Raw genomic sequence first — 13,331 nt, 5'->3', positions numbered from 1 at the left:
AAAGTTTATGGTATTTTAATTTATTTTTGAAGAATCGAGGGGTTTTTTGCCATTTTTCTGGTGAAAGAGGAGCACAAGAGCATATATCAAATTATTTATAAGACCAATGTCAACATAAAATTGTGCAAAAGCTGAGGGGTTTCTAAAAATGTTGTGGAGAAAGAGAAAGCCAAAATGGATCTAACCCCTCAGATTGCACTAGATTCAAACCTTTATACCTGAAGATCCAACCGTTGGATTGAGATCAAATTTTGAGCACTAGTTCTAAAAATAAATAAAATTAAGGAAAACCAAATGGCAGAAGTGGAATTGTCTCTCCCCTCTATCCTAGGTATAAATTCCTAATTTTTCTCTCTTTTTCATTCTTGGATGCTTGACCATAGTCTGCATTCAAATGGGAGATCTCCTTGGATCAAACTTTATCCAATTATTGACTTTTATTTTTGGGTTACTTATTCATTGATTTTGATTTGTGTTCTTCTAAATCGCCTTGGCTTGGGCGAAATGTACTAGCCCTTGTCTTGATTGAAGATAGAAGTCAGCTAACAATCACATTCTATTATCAGATATAAAATACCCTAAAAATTAGATTTATTATCAGTCCCTTACCTCCCTCTTAATCTCTACATTCTTCACCAAACATTATTGTTTACAAATCATCTATTAAGTACTCTTCTGATCTCATTACACTTTTAATTCTGGATCTTCTTTTGAGTACTTAGTCTCTCTTCATATTTTCTCATCTCTCCTACCTCTATCTTCTCAATTATTTTCCCTTATGATCTCTAAGGATCTTTCCTTCTATTTAGAAAACAAATCAATATAGATCATCCCTATTTAATCTTGGAGACCTGATCATGATGTAACATGCTGAGTGTCGTGATCGTTGGGCTCATGTTACGACACAGGCACGATGATAAATGAAATGTTAGTGATACAATGTATGCCTCAATTATTGATCAGATCAACAATCGACTAAAGATTCAGGAGTGGAATATTCACGGTCAGACACCCAATGGCCCACTTGGACCGACTAGATGCTTTACGAGGTGAGTAGACAATGAAAAGTCCAAAGATGTCCACTACATTTTCTGCTAGGGACCTTAGTCGTTATCACAAGAAATCCAAACCTCTCGACGAATAGGTGGCTAGTCCTATATTTCAATGTTAATACGAGGTAGAGGAGCATGTAGCAGAAGACGACACTAGAAGTTAATGTGGGGAAATGACGGTACCTGATAGGTCGAGACCTAGAAGTCCATGGCGAGGAGTCATTTCACAGAAGGTGACAAAAGTTGTGGGTGGGCGGCGGGCATGCACAGCGGTGCATAGGCGCACAACAAGAGTGTTCCAGTGTGGGCTCGGCTGAGAAGATGCTAAGGGAGGGTGTTCTTGGTGGCGAGAGAAATCAAGAAGACCCCGATAAATTGTTCTTGAATCTGATCCAAGAAGTTGTTTCTTGGAAGGTCGTCAGCCCACGAAGGGTTCTTGGTGGTGAGGCGAAGAGATGACCATCCAAAATGGAACCGGGATGATGTCAAGCAATAGGAGGCCGGCCTGCTTCTTGCAGGACATCGGTCCTTGGAGAGGCAACTTCTTGAATTTTCTCCAAGAAGCTCCAAAAAGTGGTTTCTTGAAGGTCATCAAGCCACAAAGGCTTCTTGGCGGTGATGTAGAGAAGCGATCACCCAGATTGGAGCTGAGACGATGCTGAGATTGGAGAAGTGATGAGGCTGACGTGCTTCTTGCATGCCGCACGTTCTTAGAGAGGCAAATTCTTGAATAGGCTCCAAGAAGCTCCAAGAAAGCTCCAAGAAGTGTTTATGTCGTTCAATAAGTGATGATGGCAAACTTGGGTTACGCGGCGTCATCAACACAGGCCTGAACCAAAAACACGAACGGACATCCAAGAATGGACCCTCTTGGAATTGATCTCCAAGAAAACTCTTTTTGCACCAGCTTGTTGACCGTTAGCTTCAAGAAATCTCCAATAAAGAGGTGTTGGTACGATGGTGGTGTGCGTATGCGGCGAGGGCGTGGTTCTTCCTTGGAGGCATGGCTTGACGAGGTGAAACTGATGGTGGAGTCAGGCGCTCCCATGATTTACTCTCCAGAAGCTGTAAAGGTAACTCCCAACAGGAGGGGGGAGCCCAGATGAAGAATTTTCCCTCAATTTTAAATGTACTCCAAGGCTTCCATGACCATGTCATCCCTTCATACTGGGGAGGGAGGATGCCCAATTGGGACACACAAGGGGAAACATCTTGTGACGAAAGATTTCCCTTTAAACATACATCAAAACAAATAAAAGGAAAAACAATGAATGAGACCCAAACACAACGGCCTATCCAATCGTTCAGAAATCAAAATACAAGAAATTACAAGAAAATAAATCAACATTCATGACCGTGAGTACTTTGAAGTGGGGGTCGTGGGCATCGACTCTGGCTGCACGGTGAGGTTGTTGGCGTCTCGTGGTTTGGATAGTGAGATGGTCTCCCACCAGATCGTCCCTGAAGATCATATATAACGAAGATTAAATATATTAAAAATACATTCAAATTATCTGGAATTAAATACTTAGACTCTAGTTCCCTGTGGTTGACCCCTCTACTCATCATTTACATACTAATATAGAAGGTTCATTATAAATATTATAGCATAAATTGATTACAATCAACGATAGTAATTAACCGAGCGAGTTATAGTAATTCAACTAATCAATAAACATGAGAAATCACTTATTATTATTTGAAGATTGATCTTGAATGCAAAGAAGTGATATCAAATTTCATGAATCCTCCTAGGTCATGTATATGGTACCCCACGCCAGGAATTTTTTTAAAGATCAAAAAAGAAATCAAGAAGGAACTTACAGATTGAAAACATGAAACATAAACATTTTCAAGTAAATATGTTGATGTGTCTTTCCTGGACAACTATATTGTGGTGAGCTTCCATGGTATTTTACCATATTAGTTCTTTAATCAAACTGTATTAAATGATAGAGGGACAAAAGATGAGTCTGAACTCATAATTTGGGTTCAATTAGATGGTTGGATCTCAAATATTGTGGCTTGAATTCCACTGAATATTACTCGTTAAATCTTTAATCTATCTTGTTCACACAAGCGCTGGCTGGATCTAAAACTAGAATTTGATTGGTGAGCTCATATTTATTACATTCTATGTCAAGTGAAGGATCGCTGCAATGTGTATTAGGAATTTATAAAAGAGGTGATACAAAGAAATAATGTTTAAAATGTCTAGTGTAATTTGTCATTAAATTTTTTGCCAAAGGGGCTTCTTATTTAGGCAATTATCAACACTTTCACATGGGCTAGACACTAAAAAGGTACCTAGAAGAATTATGGCTCAGGATTCCATGCTAAAAATAGTGACTAATTTAACCTAAAAAAACAAGCCACTTCAGCTTAGAATATTGACTTTTTCTAGTGAATCACCTCCCACGAGAGCTTCATTTTTTATTGGTCCAGCTATGCATGCCATCACTCACTTAAGAAAAATAAAATAAAAAATTTTAACAGGTAACGTGCATTATTTAATTTACAAATATGCCAATCATTGAATCCTTACAATGCCATGATGATTGTTTTTCAAATGATTGAAAAATCTAATCATTGGCCAAGGATTTGTCAAATAATTAATGGCACATTGTAGACAATGATTAAAACCTGTAAAAGGTTATTAAATGCATTTATGCAATCAAATAACTAATTCTAGAGTTTTCAAATTAATTTTGCACATAATTAATTACCATAAAACCTTGAAATATTAATTGATCCTCTAAAACTAATTAATCATAAAAATTAAGTAATGCATTTATGAAAACCATAAAAATATTATCTGAGTTATAACGGGTATAATGTCATAAAATTTGGAAAAAATGGAAATATGATGAATCAAACTGAAGGATTTTTTATCGATTTGCATCACAATAAAATGAAAATATGGAATTTTTGATGCCCATTTCCATGGAGCATGTGTGATATTTTAATAGTAAGTTCCATTTTATGAGTATTTAGATGATAATAAAGAATATTATAGGGATATGGTTCTATGATAGTATGAACTGAGTAGGATAGCCATAATAAAACTAATAGGGATGTGAGAACAATATATAAGAGTTGGAAGACTAGAAGATGGTTTAATGGCGAAAATAGTATGGAGAAAATTAGGTCGAAAATAATAGTGAGGATGGTATTTTTATGAGAAGAAAATATGATATAATTTGTAAAGGAAATAACTGCGTATAATATTCTTAGAAGGATAACCATTTTGGTGGATAGTGTAAAAGATATATTTAATATTTCATAAAATATGAGAGTTAAAAGACAGAGAAAAACATAAACAGGTATGAGATAAATAATAAGAGAGTATTATGGAATATGATGTGAATTAATAGAGTGAAAATGTAATTATATTGAGGTAGTTGATTTAGATATAATAAATGAAAAAATTAGGAAAAATATTAAATCATAATTGGGAATAATTACTGTCAAAGAAATGTCTTAACAAAGTTAGCATAGAAAATCAAGTTGAACAGCTAATTCTATGATATAATCCAACTTATGGATCGCCGTGATTTTGATGAGAAAAAGACAGGGCATGCACAGAATTTCCCCCTAGCTTTAGAATTCTTCTCAATCTCCCATCCTACCTTCTGCCCTGAATCTAGATATCAGGGAAGAAAATATATTGAGTGAGATTGGTTGATTTTATTAAAATTAACAAATAAAACAAACTAAGGCGTCCCCTCAACTAATCAGCTTCTACATCACTATACCTAACCATCCTCATAGTGTTTTGTTATAGAAATCATCTGTCAGATGCAAAGTTTGTATCAATTTGAATTCTATTAAATCCTTGGTAATGTGATCGTGAATAAAGTGGTCTGATTGAAATGTGGTTTGTTTATAAATTCACAATTGAGATGTTTTTTGTGATTAATCTTGCTAACTTCATCGCATAGAATTGATATTTTTTCAAGCTGTATCCCATAATCCTCGATTTGTTCTTGATACATATTACTGGACAACACATGCCTCATAATCCTTGATTTGGCGTCGGAGAAAGCAGATAGTTCATTTTTTTTGGAATTTCATGTTTCACTTTTGCTTTTCCCTTCCTATTGGCAACCTGAAAAATCAACATTGAAAAAATTCAAGAATCTTAAATTACTTACCGTCAGGGTACCATAAACCAAAATGTTTAGTTCCTATAGATGCTCTTGATTGACATCAAGTGAAATTCCACAGGATTTTTCTAGAACCAAGATGAAAGCCATACATTAAGTATAATCTCTATTATGTAAAAGAAGAAATTAATGATTCCCTTTTTATTTCTTGTGATTCATACTTTTCTATTGTCTTCATCAATATTTTATCCCTTATCTATTGGTGTTGCATTGATTTTTGAAACGTTCAACCCAAAGTGCTTGTCTTGTGATACAAACATACCAGTGGATGTTCTCATATAAGGATTCCTTTGCTTGGAGGACAACAAAGTCGTCCTTCTAGAATGTTCCTTTATTTCTCTTTTTTTCTTCATTACATGAGTGGGACAGGAACCCACAATTTTTCATAAAGTAGTGGTATTTAGGCTCTTAGGCTCCTCAATGGCAAGTACCTCTATTTTGTATTCACTTGAAACCAAGCTACTGATTCATATACTTAATTCTAGTGTTGAATAGACTTTTCACATATTATTCAATGCATTTATTAGTATGTTGATTCTTACCATATGATCGTGAATTGTCTCTTTGGATTTTTCATTTGAGAAACTCAAACTCATTTATCCTTCTTATTACTTAGTACCCTCATGGATATTATCTTATTTGTCCTATATCTCTTTGGGTGTGATGTAAGTAGAGACTTGGTAAGAGAAGTTTTCACTTATGGATGTGAATAGTGCTCTTTGCAATTCCATGTGTTTCAATTTCTTCCTTCATAAATATTGCATAGGTTTCTCTCCACCTTTGTGTTGAGTTCTAGAGGCCTATATCTGGACGAATAAAGCATAATAATATACAACAGAAGACTTTTGTGAAATCGCACGACACTGATAAAATCAAAAAACGAAGTACATGTGCACGGATCTCATCCGTGATTTCTTGGAACCCAAAGTGAGACGAGTCGAACTACTCAAGTGCTGCCTCTAAACATATCCATGCGGTCCTTAGCACGTCGGATCTCCTCCGTCGCATTAGCTTACGACTTTGAAGCTCCGTCATAGTCGTTACGTTGTCTCGATGTCGTTGAGAGCAAAGAGAGGTGTGGGAAGAAGGGAAAAGAAGGGGAAGCCCCTAAAAAATTCTGGCATGGGTGAATTTGGTTCAGGTCTTTCCCTTTTTATACTACTAAGTAGTTATTTTTTATTAAAAAAATTCCAAAAACTTAAGTATATCTTCTGACGTAAAAAATTTCGTGTGACCCTCTAGGCACATGTATCATTCTAGTTAATGACTCCAACGGCCCAATAACCTTTATTGGCCTTCCAAATTAATTAACTATATCCTCATATAGTTATATTAATGTCAGATCAAGTTAACCCAATCGATTAGGTCGAGTCCCCAACACGTGGGGTGCCAAGCTACGCTTCGTCCTCTAGAAGATACAAAGGAGTGTGTATTTTCACAATCTTGGAACCTATTCATCATCAGTTACCGTGTACATATAGTCCCTCATCCACTTGACGCTCCTTGAATGAATTAGGGTATGGTTAACTATCAAACCCTAATCGTTCATCTGAATTAGTACTAATACATTCAAAAATCACTGGAGAATCGTCTTCCATTTTTCACCGCCTTGGCCAAAGACTTCATCACATCATTTTCCTTGAGTTATCACCTCGTATTCCGAGGGTGGATGATCCCATATTGACCACTCAATCGTCTTCGTGAACTTCTTGATGCACCCGAACTAAGATTGTTTAGAATCTCGTCATTAGAGACTCGTTGGCCATAGTCAAAGTACAACACTCCATCTACAAGACGTCTTTGGTGTATCAGGTCTAAGGACCACTTACACAACCGTGGTGTGAATCAAGCTAATTGAAAGTTTGGTATAATACCATTCAGGGATTCATACAAATCAATTCAGTGGACTCTTTCCAATGAAGACTACCCACTATCTATCCTTTGTGTCTCCACACTAATGGCTACGGGACCAACCATACGCATTATATGAGTAAGGTTAGATACTTTGATGTCCTTCTCGTGTATCACATGTGCACTATAATGAATATGTTCTATTAATGAATATGGAACAAGATGTGGAATGTGTGATTGGCTTGCCGACCACATATATTTCAATGACTTCAAATTGCATGCATCTTTGTCATGGTATAAGTCTCTATCCTTAATGTACATACACCATAGTTAGTGCATTTGGGCGTGGGAGGAATTGGCTGCACATCAACACCCATCTTGAGTCGACTTGTAGAATGGTTAGAATCGATGATGTAGGTCTAGCTCCTACACCAACTGAAAATCTAAAGTTGATGGTGATATAATAATGGGATTAACTATTTTTGTATTTTATCTTAATGTTTTATAAATAGTATTATGTATTTATGCAGTTATCATTCACTTTTCAATATTTTTAGTGCACATGAAAGTTTTTAGAGTGGCTGGGGAACCATGTCCATTAACTCGAGTCCCAAATATCTCTGCTTTGGTTTCTATCATCCTAACCAAGGAAACCTGATTTTCACACAACCCCACGGGTTGTAAGACTACCTTGATATAATGCCCTCACGGTGATCCCTATCACTCATCATTGTTTGTAATATCTTCTCATTCCATTCTTGTCCTCCTCTTTTGCTGAATGCCCTTACTCACTCCAGCTGACCTCCACACTAAGATCCCATGTTGCTGCAACTTATTATTTCTCTTGTAGGCATGCTTCTTGACTTAAGTAGTATCCTTTGTGCTCCCTAGAATTTGTTCCAAAAGGTTCCTCACACTCACAAAGAATCTATAGCCGATACAAGGTATGTTTCACAATCTAAGATTATGTATGTAAATGCAAACAAAGTATTTAAATTACTTTCATGAAGTTCTACCCTAACACCCTTGTCTTGTGTTGATAGGGCCTTGGGTTAAATTTGATTATGATTGACTTTGGCTTAGGGTTCAATTGGACTTAGATATAACGTAGACTAGTTTTAACTTGATTGGGCTGACCTTGAGTAGGTTGACCTGATCATGTTGACCTTGACTTGAGGGTAACTTTGACTTAGGGTTGACATCCACTCTCCTTCAAATATTGAAAGTAGTACAAATGTGATCAATATGATAAACAAAAAACAAGAAGTCAGAAACCAATAAAGAGACGACTAATTACCAGGAATTGATAACAAGATTAAACATTTATATTGAGAAAAAGAATCGACACATGTCTATGAAAAATATATCTGTTAATGAAACATGATTATGAAACTAACATATTCCAAGTAGATGAATAGAAGGGAATATACGAGATGGTGAAGATCATATAGAGATAAACCTAAAAACTGATAGGTAAAGTAACACATCTAATTGCATACTAAAATGTAGTGATTGATTTATTATTATATATTGGGAGATATATATCGACGTAGTTAGATATGTATGATAGATGTAGATTCAAATATACGAATATGAAAGTAGACATATATTAGTTGAAATAATATGCGACTAAGATTCAGAGATCAAAATGGACATGACAACAAAATCATTTACTATGAATCATGATGAGGATAGGGAGGTAAAAATAAAATAGTTTATAATGAACAGTGACAAAGGTAGAGACGTGGAAATGGACAGAAAAAGAAAATAGTTTACAATGAACTGGAATGAAGATATAGAAACACCTGTTATAGAAAAAACTATGAGAAATAGATAGTGGTTAGATAGATTGATGAATAAGATATCAGAATTAAATCTGGTACTCACAAAATTTGAAACGTACTGGCTGAGAGAATGGAAGAAATCAGAAAGATAAATAAATATACATAATTTAGATGATATCGGGGAAATGAGAAAAAGAGAAATCATGGAGAAGCTTGAAGAGCCTGGAGAAACCTATTTGTAAGTCAAGGTCATGTGCAGCTTAGAAGAGGAAAGAAGAACTTATCATGGAAGGTTGGAAGCCATTGGAGAGATAAAATAAAATTTATTCTCAACAGTGCCCTTTTCATAAATAGATGATGTTTTGAAACTCTAAAGTCAATAAGGATAAATGGGTTATAAATGATTTAGCATATAGAATACATATATTTATTTTTGAATTATCATTTTTTTACTTAGATGACACTATACGATACTTACATAATTGTACATGGAGAGCTATGGATGTCCTTATGCATGCATCAATATTGATAGTATGGACACATATATAAATATTGATAATTAATAAATAATATATGTATAAATGTATTAATTCAAAGTATACATGTAAAAAGTTTAAGTTAATGAAAAATACCATTTGGGTAAAATAAAATGGTGATTGACTATAGTTAAACCTTATAATTTATCCTGGGATATTGAGTTTTTTGAGGTGTGTTGGTTGACCTTATACCTTCTCTTTTTATCAGTACACTGAAAATATACTTCTCCCTTTCAATAACATCATGAATATGTAATAAAAATCAAATCAAACTTTAAGAAATCAATACATGATAATTGATAAATCAAATAACAATAATCTCCAGTGAATATCCCTTTAAACATCACTTCATCAAAATGTAGCTTGTGTCATTTTCGCTACAGAATCACCTTCACTACAGAATCATCTTTATGTAATTTTCGCTACAACCAAGCTAAGACTATCGGGAATCTCATGAGTATTGCATTGTAGGTAGTAGTCAAAAACACAATATTTCATTTAAAAATGTAGTTAATGTCTCAGGTCCAACTAACACTTACTTAACTATGATATGAAGTTGTATGCTCCAAATTTAGGTCTATAAACATACAATGATTCGTAGATTAATTTAGGTCTATCAGCTTTTTTCATTATAAGAACCCACTACCATTCTATCAAGACAAAAATAATTACCGGATCGATTACTTTATATCAACATAATCAAATATGATTCTGAAATATCATTTTAATATGAATGTTCAGGATAAAGCTTTACTGATAAATGATCATAATAGTATGATATCATCACAATGCACTCATCATTTTACATATCATGGGACTTCAGTATAAACACCGCACATAAAAAAAGGACTTAGAATAATGAATTTAAATGAGATGCAGATGTGTGATTGGTTACCAGGGCATTGAATTCCATGAATTGAGGGGTATGCAGATGGAGGTAGATCATGTTTTACTCCACTATGATAAATTCATTCAGCTCCAATAAAATTTCTTATTCCTTGCCCAAAAGCTGAATGGATTAGGTTTAAGCTCCCAAATAATTATGCTGCATATATAAAATTATCCCATTTAGATCCTGTAACAATACACACATTATATTAATAAATATTATTTCCTAATTAAAATTCTCGATTTATATGAAGTCAAGCATAGAGCTGAAAATTAACATATTCCTCAAGTAGTGATATTGATAGTAAATACATGACTTTTGATGCAAAATTTTAATTATCATGATATATAGATGACTCAAATGTTTGGTTTCAAATAGAATAATAGATAAAGTATGTTTAGGTTAATATACAAGTCTGGTTATACTCAAGATTCATGTTAATTAGGAGCTAATTATATTTTTATTTAGTTTAGGATCCTCTGTGAAAGGTTTATGAACATGTAAATGTCACTATTTATTTTTTTTAAATGTTTTAATTATTTCTATTAATAAAAAAATTCGCACACAATACTTGACCATCCATTCTACCTTACCTAAACTAGTCTTCCATAGCACCTAACGATCGAACCTGATTTGTGTCTCCACTCTATGTATATATGAGTATGATTCTTGACATGAAAAAAAATCATATACTCTCATGTTTTCCATTTTCAGGTGGAATTTAAATCTAGAGGGGTTTTATAAATGAGATGAATGCATGCTACAATTTTAAGAGTATACTTGGGAGAGAGTTTAATAGCATGAGTAATGTTTGCATTCATTATGATATGCTAAAAGTTCATATTCATGAATTATAGTTTTCCGTGCACTATCAAGTGTGCTTTTCTCTAATTTAAATAATTAACAAAGGTAGGAAACATAAAGTGAAAACATATTAATTAATGGAAGAGCCTAGATGAAATCGGATCCTACAAACATTTTTGTGTCTCCCTGGCTGATAACTCGACAAAACCATAAATATAACAGATTTATGGAATCTATGGAATAAATTATCAAATATAAAAATAAAAAGTATTGTTAAAAAGAAAGGTTTAAAAAATAAGATAGTAAAGAGATGGGCCATTGTGAGAGGATTTCTATTTCATAAGCTGATCTAGTAGTAGATACTCAATAATGAGATAAATATATCATATAATAGTCCATGCAACTTTGACCATTAATTTTGAAGGGTTGTGATAATTTGGGATTTGCGATAGGGTTGGTAAAAGAATCAATGTTTCGTGTAACAATGTATGGACCACCCCATCTATATCCCAATTCTAAGTTAATTTTTATAAGGTAGAGTAGCAAAGCCAAATACGTTGTTTATCACATAAAATACTTCTACTCAATATCTTATTTTTTAAATTCTTCATCTTGAGCTTTTAAATTACATGGCTAGTTGGTGTGATCTCTCAAATTTTTAATTTCCTTAAGTTACAATAACCAATTGGTCCCTACATGATATAAATTAAGATTTTCTTGATCTTCTAATATGATATATGTTTAATTTGAACAGGATTTTGAAAAGTAATTATAGATATATCAACGTATATGGTTACATGCCTTAGGGCCTCTATAAGAACATGACAACCACTGCAGAATCATAAATAACATACTAAATTTAGAAATTTTAGTTTTTTTGGAGACCCAGAGCTATCATTATTGACCAGAATAGTCACATCAACAACTCTCAGTTTAATAGTGGGTTAAAGAAATATGGACTTCATTGCATGATAACCACCCCTTATCATCCTCAAGTAAATGGAAAGTGGAAATTAAAAAACAAACAGATTGTGAAAATATATTTTTTTCTAACATCCGAATTTTATTAATTATATGGATTTTATTTCTGAATTATCTGAATTTATCTATCTCCTCCAAGGTTTATAAATAGACCATACCTGCAACGGATTATTGGGTGATTTTATGAAAGTGATTTTTCCTTATTCCTCTCTACCACCGCTGCTTGTCACCGCTATCGCTACCTCCACTAAGAGGGGGTCGTTTGTGTCACTCCACATTGTTGTGCCATCCCACGTAACCACATCATTATGTGCCATTTCTCTGACACGTAATCCCACACTTCCTAACACTGCCCTGATGTCTCACATTCTACAGCACTGTTGCATTGCCCTGTACCATCTGGTGGTAAGAACAAAAATAGTTTCAAAATTATTCCGCTAAAATATCCTACTGAGTATGATGGTGGTGAAAAAAGGCACGCAAAATATTGGGTGAAATATTCTGGATCATCAAATAGGGAAGACACTACTCCCACACTTAAATGAGGAAAGGGGATGCACTATGATTATTTTATCTATATTTAAAAGTTTGAAACGATCATGTAGAAGAGATTGCCTTTTTTATCCAAACCTACGTTACTTTTAGTCGTATCACCCCACATCACTTGCTTCCAAACTGCATTGTTAAATAACAAATGTCTATGTATAAATAATTATAAAAGTGATATAAACAATAGATAACATCTTGAACATCCTTCTTGGTAGGTGAGTACTTTACCAGGATGGCTCACAATACCGTACATTAAAAGTATTGGGCCACCAGCTTACTCTCTACTCTCTGGCACGACTGCTCCAAATGTAAAGTATGAAGTATTACACTTGATTTTATAGGAATGTTCCCGTTAGTAGCTTAAATATAAGTATACGTATGAGTACCCCTTAACTTGTAGAGAAGCAGCCTTATAATTTTCTTCATAAATGAAATAAGTGTCAATTAAAATGAGATTCACGATGGGGTTTGAGATTTCAGCGAAGTCCTTCATGAATATAATTGAGGAACATGATTAAACATAAAAGCCTCTATGTTTCTTGGTCCACGTTTAAGTTGGAATGCCTTTGGTCACTTTTATCTCAATCTAGGTGATCTCCACTCCAGGCTTTCTGTTTGGATGGTCAAAAACAATGTGGTCCCATTGCATGCATGCATTTTTAGATGAGGATGACACTATACTGTTGATATCTAAAATAACTCACAAGATAAATAGAGAT

Source organism: Wolffia australiana, chromosome 5 (genome assembly GCF_029677425.1).
Source record: "Wolffia australiana isolate 7733 chromosome 5, ASM2967742v1".
Classification (NCBI taxonomy): domain Eukaryota; kingdom Viridiplantae; phylum Streptophyta; class Magnoliopsida; order Alismatales; family Araceae; genus Wolffia; species Wolffia australiana.
The sequence above is the reverse complement of the archived record's forward strand: the minus strand, read 5'-3'. Positions refer to the sequence as shown.